Below are 12,497 nucleotides of genomic sequence, written 5' to 3' on the forward strand. Positions count from 1 at the left end.
GATTTGCAATCCTGCCTCTTAGCACTCTTTCAAAGATTTTTATGATGTGGGACGTCAGAGCTATTGGTCTATAGTTCTTAGCTAATGCTTTGCTGCCACCTTTATGGAGTGGGGCTATATCCGTTGTTTTAAGTGACTGTGGAATTTCACTCATGTCCAAGCTCCTCCTCCATAGTGTACTTAGGGCACGCGAGAGGGGTTTCTTGCAGTTCTTAATGAAAACAGAGTTCCACGAGTCTGGGCCCGGGGCTGAGTGCATAGGCATTTTGTCAATGGCTTTTTCGAAATCTATCGGAGTTAGGGTAATGTCGGAAATCTGGCATACATTTATGGAGTTTTGAGGCTCATTCATGAAGAAATCATTTGGGTCGTCGATCCTCAGACCGATTAGTGGTTCACTAAACACAGTCGTACTGGGATTTCAATATTTCACTCATTTCCTTGTTGTCATCTGTGTAAGTCCCATCCTGTCTGAGTAAGGGCCCGATACTAGATGTGGTATTTGCCTTGTTTTTGGCATATGAAAAGAAATATTTTGAATTTCTTTCAATTTCACTAATAGCTTTAAGCTCCTCCTGCCTCTCCTGGTTCCTGTAAGAGTCATTTAGCTTAAGTTCGATAGTTTCCACTTCCCTGGTCAGTGCCTCCTTTCGTGTATCAGATATTCTAGCACTCCTGAGGAGCTCAGTGACTCTTCGTCGTCTTCTGTAGAGGGAGCGTCTTTTTCTCTCCAGTTTACTCCTGCTCTTCTTCTTTCTTAGGGGAATATGCCTAGAACATGCTTCGGCTACCAGGAAGTTGATCCTTTCAAGGCACTGGTTTGGATCCATGTCATTTAAGGCATCTTCCCAACATGTTTCGTTTAGGACATGGTTTACCTGGTCCCAGTTGATGTTCTTGTTGTTGAAGTTGTATTTTGTGAAGACACCTTCACAGGTACATGCATTCTGCTGATCAGTACCCCTATGCATGTACGTCTGGACTTCGATTAGGTTGTGATCGGAATTAGTTGTTTTTTATATTCTTATGTCTCTTATCAGGTCCTCATTATTTGTGAAGATAAGGTCAAGTGTGTTTTCTAGTCTTGTTGGCTCCACTATCTGCTGGCTTAAGGTGTGTTTTTCGCAGAGACTTAGTAGCTCATGTGTGTGTGACCTTTCATCTGCGCTACCTCCGGGGATTGTTTCTGCTATAACATTATTTGCTATATTCTTCCATTTTGTATGCCTTAGGTTGAAATCACCAAGCAGTAAGATGTTTGGGGATGGAGCTGGAAGGTTTTCCAAACAGTAATCAATTTTCAGTAGCTGTTCCTTGAACTGTTGTGAGGTTGCATCTGGTGGCTTGTATACAACCACAATGACTAGGTTTTGGTTCTCGATCGTTATTGATAGAACTTCAACTACCTCATTTGTGGTGTTCAGCAACTCCGTGCAGATAAGGGACTCTTTGACATACAGGCCAACCCCCCCTTGTTGCCTGTTTTTTCTGTCGCATCTAAAAAGGTTGTAACCACTTATCCATATTTCACTGTCAAAGTGATCTTTTGTGTGAGTCTCTGTGAAGGCTGCAAACATTGCATTAGACTCCTCTAGAAGTCCACTGATAAAAGGTATTTTGTTGTTGGTGGATGGCTTAAGGCCCTGTATATTAGCAAATATGAACGAGGTTGTATTCTGTGTTTGTTGGGGGGGATTTTGTTATTGGCATCAGTAGTTGTAATTCTGGAGGGCCATGGGTGGCCACTGGCTGCGACTCCAGTCCAACAAGGCTCCAAGGTGGTGGACTATTTTTATTTCCTTCCATTTTCTTTTTTCGTTTCCTGCCACTAAAAAATCACCTGGAGTTGGGTTGTCGTAGCTTCTATTGTTTGTTTTGTGGGGTCTGTGCCTCCTGGTCCCTTTTAGATGGTATGCAGGGCACTCGATGTTGTAACACTACTTCTGGAGGACCGAGGAGTGGCACATTTTTGGGTGAAAGAAAGTACAGGAAGAAGAACGACACACTCCTTTAGACAGGAGGTCGCTACATTTTTTGGGATGGTCAAAGTTGCATGTCCCATTTTTTTCCCCTGTTATTCCATGCTTACAGATGCTCCAAGCATAATATTTGCACAAATTCACCTTTGGTTGAGAATTGTTGGGAGGTGTGTTGTCAATTTCTGCAGGTTCTGGGACTGCACTATAATCCTCAGTATCCAAGCCAGGGCCACCCCGTCCTGGATTCCATCTACTTTCCCCAGTAGAGGAAGAAGGAGGAGACTCCTCTCCAACATCTGTACTGTGGGCCACGGTCTTGTGCAATGATGGTTGTATATTTACGGTTTTAGATGGTTGTATATTTACTGTTTTTGTGGTGGTTTTGGTAGTGTCCCTAGGAGAGTCTGGGCTGGCAGTAAGGCTGGGGGCTGGGTCTGGGTCAGCACTGGGGCTGGGGGCTGGGGCTGGGTCTGGGTCAGTGGCTGGGCCTGGGCCAGCACCAGCACTGTGGGTATTAGTGCTATGACTGGGGGAGCCTGGGCCAGCACCAGCACTGTGGGTATTAGTGCTATGACTGGGGGAGCCTGGGCCAGCACCAGCACTGTGGGTATTAGTGCTATGACTGGGGGAGCCTGGGCCAGCACCAGCACTGTGGGTATTAGTGCTATGACTGGGGGATGGGTCTGGCTTAGCACCATGTGGGTGACTAGATAGTTTCGAGTCATCTGTTGTGGTATGGACATTCTGCATTTTTTGATACACTATCTCTTGCTCCCATGTTTTATATATTTTTGGTAGACTATCCAAGAGGTCATCCTTGTTTTCTTGATTATTTTTATCATTTATTACTCTCCTTAGTACCTTTCTGATACCTGCCCAAAGTTCTACATCTTTATTGCACAACCAGAAGCAACTTGCTAGTTCGAGGTCATTTTTTGAGGCTGTATTTAGTCTAGTACAAGAGATATGGTGTTTGGAAGAGCATAGGTTGCATGTGATTCTGGATTTCCTTCCAAGGATTTTTTTACATGTCCCACAGATATGCTGTGCTGACATCCTGTCAGCACTCTGTATGCCACGGAAGAAAACTGATTTCCACTTTACCTTTCTCTTGCTGGTGCCAGTAATATGCAAGATGTATTTATACGAACCAAGTTTGCAGTATGTGGGCGGTGGTGTAGGGTGGGCGGTGGGTGTAGGGTGGGTGTGAGCCGGGCAGGACTTGCCCACACTGCCACACTTCGCTATTATTATTTTTTTTATTATTATTATTATTATTATTATTATTATTATTATTATTATTATTATTATTTAAATTCCTTTTATGTAGTGCTGTACACTGTTTATCTCAAGGATATACACTGTATTCTTTCAAAATACACTTTTCACTGCGCTATACTGGGATCATTGTTTTATTATTTACACAGGAGCTAGGCCTACGCTAACTTTCCCCTACACTTCTAAGGAAAATATTATTTCCTGTTTAGTAGAGGTAACGGTTGTATGCTCAATTTATGTATGCTGTGATTCCCTGCACCTCAATGCTACCACCACTTGTTTCATATCTTATGACTATATTACTTATAGATAGATCGATATTTGTTTATTTCCACTTGTGTCGACACCCGGCAATAATTCACTAGTGCTGGTCAGGCCTATTTCCCACGGTAACCGTTTCTCCACCGGCACTCTCTATGTGACACTATAATCCATATTTTCCTATTTAGCGTTCACTGATATTCCTTTTTTGTTTGTTCAAAGGAGTATATGCACTTTATGGTTACCTGGAGGTTATTCCGGGGATCAACGCCCCCGCGGCCCGGTCCATGACCAGGCCTCCCGATGGATCAGGGCCTGATCAACTAGGCTGTTACTGCTGGCCGCACGCAGTCCGACGTACGAGCCACAGCCCGGCTGATCCGGCACTGACTTTAGGTATCTGTCCAGCTCTCTCTTGAAGGCAGCCAGGGGTTTATTGGCAATTCCCCTAATGCTTGATGGGAGGCTGTTGAACAGTTTTGAGCCCCGGACACTTATGGTGTTTTCCCTTAGTGTACCAATGGCGCCCCTACTTTTTATTGGGGGCATTTTGCATCGCCTGCCCAGTCTTTTACTTTCGTAGGGAGTGATTTCTGTGTGCAGATTTGGGACCATTCCTTCCAAGATTTTCCAAGTGTAGATTATGATATATCTCTCCCTCCTGCGTTCCAACGAGTACAAGTCAAGTGCTTCCAAGCATTCCCAGTAGTTAAGGTGCTTGACAGAACTTATACGTGCAGTAAAGGATCTCTGTACACTCTCTAGATCTGCGATTTCACCTGCTTTGAATGGAGTTGTTAATGTACAGCAGTATTCTAGCCTAGAGAGAACAAGTGATTTGAAAAGGATCATCATGGGCTTGGCATCTCTCGTTTTGAAAGTTCTCATTATCCATCCTATCATTTTCTTTGCACGTGCGATCGTGGCACTATTGTGATCCTTGAAAGTGAGATCCTCAGACATTACTACTCCCAGGTCCCTTACATTATTTTTCCGCTCTATTGTATGGCCGGAGTCAGTAGTATACTCTGTTCTAGTTATTATCTCCTCCAGTTTTCCATAACGAAGTAGTTGCACACGCTTATTTCCCGCATTCTGGTGGGTGTGAGTTGGACCTAACTAACTTGTGCTACTAGGTCTGATGCTGTGCTCCTTCCTTAAGTGGAAGTGACCTGATTAGGTGGTCTTTGTTCTAAGCTGGGGGATGACATGGACCTGTTTCGCATGGGTCAGTAGGCCTACTGCAGTGCTCCTTCTTTCTTATGTTCTTAATTATTGTTGCAACTCAAAACTTATTTTTTATAGTAAAAAATTTGTGCTAATTTCCTCCTATAGTTAACAAAAATCTAGATTATCACTGACTGCACCTTTAGCTAGGTTAGGTAATCAATGCAGTTACCAATGAACTGGACACCTCCCACTAAACAAATGATAGGTACATGTGAAGAAATATATTGGAACACAAATACTAACAGAAGTATGGACACCACTGACAAAAGCTCTACTATTATTTATGGGAAAGGGGACTCCTACGGCGTCTCGCCGCATCCGAAGCGTTCTACAGTATCCTACACAATTGAAATGCATTCTACACTCTCCTACAGTATTCTGCGGCATCCTAAATCACATTAAGGCATCCCACAGCATCTTGTGAAGTTCCACAGCATCCCACGGCGTTGAGCAGTCAGCTGCAGCGTCCCACAGCATAATGCGCCTCACAGTATTATTAATACGGTAACAGTTTTGCTCCTGACGTAGGTGACGCAAACTCTTGACTGCAGTCCTTGAATGCATTCGACTTCCTCCCTCTCTCATGAAAGCTACTCACACCTAAGGTTGGACGCACTCTCCAAGCACATTCCACAACTACACATTCTCCAAACACAATCCACAACTACACACACACACTCTCCAAGCATAATCCACAGGACCAAACATAACTAAGGTTGGACACACTCTCCAAACACAATCCACAACTACACACACTCTCCAAGCACAATCCACAGCATCACACAACTAAGGCTGGACGCACTCTCCAAGCACAATCCACAGCATCACACAACTAAGGCTGGACGCACTCTCCAAGCACAATCCACAGCATCACACAACTAAGGCTGGACACACTCTCCAAGCACAATCCACAGCATCACACAACTAAGACTGGACACACTCTCCAAGCACAATCCACAGCATCACACAACTAAGGCTGGACACACTCTCCAAGCACAATTCACAGCATCACACAACTAAGGCTGGACACACTCTCCAAGCACAATTCACAGCATCACACAACTAAGGCTGGACACACTCTCCAAGCACAATCCACAGCATCACACAACTAAGGCTGGACACACTCTCCAAGCACAATTCACAGCATCACACAACTAAGGCTGGACACACTCTCCAAGCACAATCCACAGCATCACACAACTAAGGCTGGACACACTCTCCAAGCACAATTCACAGCATCACACAACTAAGGCTGGACACACTCTCCAAGCACAATTCACAGCATCACACAACTAAGGCTGGACACACTCTCCAAGCACAATCCACAGCATCACACAACTAAGGCTGGACACACTCTCCAAGCACAATTCACAGCATCACACAGCTAAGGCTGGACGCACTCTCCAAGCACAATTCACAGCATCACACAACTAAGGCTGGACGCACTCTCCAAGCACAATCCACAGCATCACACAACTAAGGCTGGACGCACTCTCCAAGCACAATCCACAGCATCACACAACTAAGGCTGGACACACTCTCCAAGCACAATTCACAGCATCACACAACTAAGGCTGGACGCACTCTCCAAGCACAATTCACAGCATCACACAACTAAGGCTGGACACACTCTCCAAGCACAATCCACAGCATCACACAACTAAGGCTGGACACACTCTCCAAGCACAATCCACAGCATCACACAACTAAGGCTGGACACACTCTCCAAGCACAATCCACAGCATCACACAACTAAGGCTGGACGCACTCTCCAAGCACAATCCACAGCATCACACAACTAAGGCTGGACACACTCTCCAAGCACAATCCACAGCATCACACAACTAAGGCTGGACGCACTCTCCAAGCACAATCCACAGCATCACACAACTAAGGCTGGACACACTCTCCAAGCACAATTCACAGCATCACACAACTAAGGCTGGACACACTCTCCAAGCACAATCCACAGCATCACACAACTAAGGCTGGACACACTCTCCAAGCACAATCCACAGCATCACACAACTAAGGCTGGACACACTCTCCAAGCACAATCCACAGCATCACACAACTAAGGCTGGACGCACTCTCCAAGCACAATCCACAGCATCACACAACTAAGGCTGGACACACTCTCCAAGCACAATCCACAGCATCACACAACTTAGGCTGGACGCACTCTCCAAGCACAATCCACAGCATCACACAACTAAGGCTGGACACACTCTCCAAGCACAATCCACAGCATCACACAACTAAGGCTGGACACACTCTCCAAGCACAATCCACAGCATCACACAACTAAGGCTGGACACACTCTCCAAGCACAATCCACAGCATCACACAACTAAGGCTGGACACACTCTCCAAGCACAATTCACAGCATCACACAACTAAGGCTGGACACACTCTCCAAGCACAATTCACAGCATCACACAACTAAGGCTGGACACACTCTCCAAGCACAATCCACAGCATCACACAACTAAGGCTGGACACACTCTCCAAGCACAATTCACAGCATCACACAACTAAGGCTGGACACACTCTCCAAGCACAATCCACAGCATCACACAACTAAGGCTGGACACACTCTCCAAGCACAATTCACAGCATCACACAACTAAGGCTGGACACACTCTCCAAGCACAATTCACAGCATCACACAACTAAGGCTGGACACACTCTCCAAGCACAATCCACAGCATCACACAACTAAGGCTGGACACACTCTCCAAGCACAATTCACAGCATCACACAACTAAGGCTGGACGCACTCTCCAAGCACAATTCACAGCATCACACAACTAAGGCTGGACGCACTCTCCAAGCACAATCCACAGCATCACACAACTAAGGCTGGACGCACTCTCCAAGCACAATCCACAGCATCACACAACTAAGGTTGTACACACTCTCCAAGCACAATTCACAGCATCACACAACTAAGGCTGGACGCACTCTCCAAGCACAATACACAGCATCACACAACTAAGGCTGGACACACTCTCCAAGCACAATCCACAGCATCACACAACTAAGGCTGGACACACTCTCCAAGCACAATCCACAGCATCACACAACTAAGGCTGGACACACTCTCCAAGCACAATCCACAGCATCACACAACTAAGGCTGGACGCACTCTCCAAGCACAATCCACAGCATCACACAACTAAGGCTGGACACACTCTCCAAACACAATCCACAGCATCACACAACTAAGGCTGGACGCACTCTCCAAGCACAATCCACAGCATCACACAACTAAGGCTGGACACACTCTCCAAGCACAATTCACAGCATCACACAACTAAGGCTGGACACACTCTCCAAGCACAATCCACAGCATCACACAACTAAGGCTGGACACACTCTCCAAGCACAATCCACAGCATCACACAACTAAGGCTGGACACACTCTCCAAGCACAATCCACAGCATCACACAACTAAGGCTGGACGCACTCTCCAAGCACAATCCACAGCATCACACAACTAAGGCTGGACACACTCTCCAAGCACAATCCACAGCATCACACAACTAAGGCTGGACACACTCTCCAAGCACAATCCACAGCATCACACAACTAAGGCTGGACACACTCTCCAAGCACAATCCACAGCATCACACAACTAAGGCTGGACGCACTCTCCAAGCACAATCCACAGCATCACACAACTAAGGCTGGACGCACTCTCCAAGCACAATCCACAGCATCACACAACTAAGGCTGGACGCACTCTCCAAGCACAATCCACAGCATCACACAACTAAGGCTGGACGCACTCTCCAAGCACAATCCACAGCATCACACAACTAAGGCTGGACGCACTCTCCAAGCACAATCCTCGGCAACAAACGTTCTATTTGTTTTCAAAACAAGTGCTTAAGGCTCGTCGGTGTTGGTTAGACAGTAAACAAAGCTCGGCGTCTCGGATTTGCTGCTATTTGAATTTATTTTTGTTTGTTTACTTTCTGCACACCTTTCCTCTTCATTTTGAAATTTTAAAGCTGAATGTCTTACTAATTTTTTTCTTCACAAATCTGCACTAAAGGGCTTATGTTATCCCTCTAAAAATCTCAATAAAAATAAGCTACAGGTAACAGGCGTCAGATGTTGGCCGCCATATTGTGAATTTTGCGTGTGTGTGTGTGTGTGTGTGTACTCACCTAGTTGTGGTTGTAGGGGTCGATTCATAGCTCCTGGCCCCGCCTCTTCACTGTTCGCTACTGGGTCACTTTCCCTGAACCATGAGCTTTATCATACCTCTGCTTAAAGCTGTGTATGGAACCTGCCTCCACTACATCGCTTCCCAAACTATTCCACTTCGTGACTACTCTGTGACTGAAGAAATACTTCCTAACATCCCTGTGATTTATCTGTGTCTTCAACTTCCAACTGTGTGTGTGTGTGTTGTTGAATTAGACACATGTGCACATGTGTCTAATTCAACAACATGTCGGTTCTCTGAACCATTCATCTACAATCGTGTGTGTGTGTGTGTGTGTGTGTAGTTACTAGTTTTCATAGGCGTTTGTCGATAGACACTTGGCCTGTTGTGTATGTGTGTGTGTTTGTTTGTTTACCTATATGTGGTTGTAGGGGTCGAGTCTTAGCTCCCTGCCCCTCCATTCAACCTTCGGCTTGCCAGATTCACTCCTCCATAGCCTCTTGGGCCCTGTCATAAATGCTCTTATGGAGACTGCCTCCACCACATATTCGTGGAATGACCTTGACCAAAGTCATTCCACAGTCTATTCCTGTTTATCCCATCAATTCTCCTACCTACCTACCTGGAGGGTGTTAAGGGGTCAACGCTCCCGCGGCCCAGTCCTTGATCAAGCCTCCAAGATATTGTGTGTTATTGTAATGTATTCCTTTGTTCCTCCTTCCTCTAATCTTGTCAGGTTCACTTCCTTTAGCCTCTGTTCATAATTCATGCCTCTAAACTCTGGGACTAGTCTCATTGCATACCTCTGTACTTTCCCCAGTTTCTTAACATGCTTTATCATATGCAGGTTCCATGCTGGTGCCGCATGCTCCAAGATGAACCTGACATATATTATACAGTGTTTTGAATATCTCTAATCGATTCCAGAAGGCCACTCTTATATTTGCCAGACGAGCATTGACTGTAGAGGTTATCCAATTGTTGTGTGTCTCCAGCGATATGCTTGGTATTATGTTCACCCCTAGGTCTTTCTCTGTGAATGAGGTCTGCAGTTTCCTTCCTCATAACATGTACTCCGTGTCTGGTCTTCTTGCCACTTTCCCACTCTTCACAATCTTCACAACCTGGGGTTGAATTCGAGTATCCATTTGTAGCCTTTCCATATCATCGGTTTTTATCCTCATCAATAGTTTTATATCATCAACAAACAACGATACATATGGCTCAGTCCTATCTGCCATGTCATTCACATATTCCAGAAACAGTAATGGTCCTAATACCAATCCTTGCGGAACCCCGATTATTTATCTTTTTCATTTTGATATCTTTTTCCGGACAATCACTTTTTCCTTCTCCTAAGGTACTCACTCTTTGATCCGCTCGAGTACAATGTTATTTCTACCTGCACCTCAAGCTTTTATCCTTATCACTTGTAAGATAGAGTATCAAATGCCTTCTTTCAGTGCAGGAATGTGGAATTCACCTTTCTTCTGTCTCCCTCTCACTTGTGTGTGTGTGTGTGTGTGTGTGTGTGTGTGTGTGTGTGTTTATTTAGGAAGATGTTTGCGGGAGGATGGGTCTCAGCTCCAGCTTTATTGGTTCCAGACCTCATGGGCCCTATCATACCTACTTCTAAAACTGTGTATGGAGTTTGACTCTACTACCTCCTCATCTAGCTCATTCCACTTGCTTACTAGTATTAAACCGGAAAAAAATATTTCTAAAAATCCTATTGATTCACCTGTATATTAAACTTCCACTTATGACGCTTCGCCCCTACGCCTCGCATTTCAAGAAGTCTATCCCTATTTGGTCTGTTAAATTCTCCGAGTGTCTCATATTTTACAATCATATTTTCCTTAGTTCTCTTTTCTAAAGTCATCAGGCTCAGTTCATTTAGTCCCTTTTCACAATTCAGTCGTTACGGCTACGGGACTAGTGTTGTTGCTAACTTCTAGACCTAGAGTTCTCGTATATGTTCGACAAGGTGGCTCTGTGCTGGTGCTGTGTTCTCCTCGACAGGCCTGACTTATGTCCTGTAAATTTATTAAGTTTTCTGATAGTTTTAAGATAACTATTATTATTATCATGGGGGAGCGCTAAATCCGTATGGATTATATAGCGCCTGGGTGGGGGGGGGGGGAGGGAATAGAAGGCATTCAGAATCAGTTCGAAGAACTGGAGCACAGATCCATTTCCCTAGATCAAAAACCCTTCACCAGCTTAAAGAAACGTCCCTTGATGGGGTCATAGATGGCTAACCTTGTACATGCTGCAGATATTAAGCAGTTTAGATGCACCTCTGGAAAAATGTTGGATGTGATATTCAACTCAACATGTTTTTTCTGGAGTGATATATACAGTTTCTCTACTCTCTCAAGCTGTACTCCGTCCCTAGTTTTCTCTCCCTTATTTTCATGTGAATACACTTAATAGAGTTGAGCCTCGCAACCACTTTTTTTGACCTCCTTTCCCTCGCATCTCGTCCAGGTCTTCCTGTAAACCGCATCAGTTTTTGTTATTATCCTTTTCATTACTTTTAGGTTAGCAACAAACAATGATATATATGATTCCATCCCCCCAGCCTGCTTCTTTGTCACCTGCTGTCTGCTGTAAGTGGATCTATTCCACTTGCCGTGCTGTGGCTCCGTGTCTCTGTGCAGTTACGAAATAAAAAATGGCGGCTTACGTCTGGCAGTGCGAGAATGATTGTTCCTCAGAATGTTGGTATCCGCACGCTCGTTATAAAAAAGAGTGTTAGAGAATGTGTTGGTTGATAGCCCTCGTGTCTGCAAAGTGTGCTCCTCCAGCTCTAGTGGGAAGCTTCCTTCCTCCCCCCTCCCCCCTCCCCTATCCTATTCTCCTATGTCTACCCCTTCACTCCCTAAATCACTCTGAGAAGCTTCCTTACCACCCTCTCCATGTCTCTCTCTCTCTCTCTCTCTCTCTCTCTCTCTCTCTCTCTCTACCACTCAATAAAGCTCCCTGCCCCTCCCTCATTCTCACCCTACACCTTTTCCACCACTCAAACAAGCTCCCCATCTCTCCCTCATTTTCACCCTTTATCCTCTCCACCACCTCATTCTCACCCTACACCCTCTCCCTTCCTCATTCTCACCTTACATCCTCTCCCTTCCTCATACTCACCCTCACCTCTCTCCCTCCCTGATTCACCCTTCACCACAAGATATGCCACATACTTATGTATATTTATTCCCTTCAGCAGCGCAAGAGACTCGGTAATGACTGCTATTTCTTAATGACTCCGGGAGCTCTGTTCTGCCCTTCTTATACTCGGACGGAATTACAAAGACCATTTCTCGATGGGAAGATTGTGATGTTTACGCCAGAGGCGAGTGTTTTGTGAGCCAACCTGCTGGGTAAGGCACTGGTGTAGCCAGGCCGCTGCTGCTACTCTCTCCACTGATATAAGTATTATGGCTACTATGGGGATGGGGGTAGGAGGGAGGGGGGCAGTGATGTGTGTGTGTGTTTACTCACCTAATTTTGGTTGCAGGGGCCGATTCATGGCTCCTGGCCCCGTCTCTTCACTGGTCCCCTCTAGGTCCAC

The sequence above is a fragment of the Cherax quadricarinatus genome, chromosome 25, assembly GCF_038502225.1.
Source record: "Cherax quadricarinatus isolate ZL_2023a chromosome 25, ASM3850222v1, whole genome shotgun sequence".
Lineage (NCBI taxonomy): Eukaryota > Metazoa > Arthropoda > Malacostraca > Decapoda > Parastacidae > Cherax > Cherax quadricarinatus.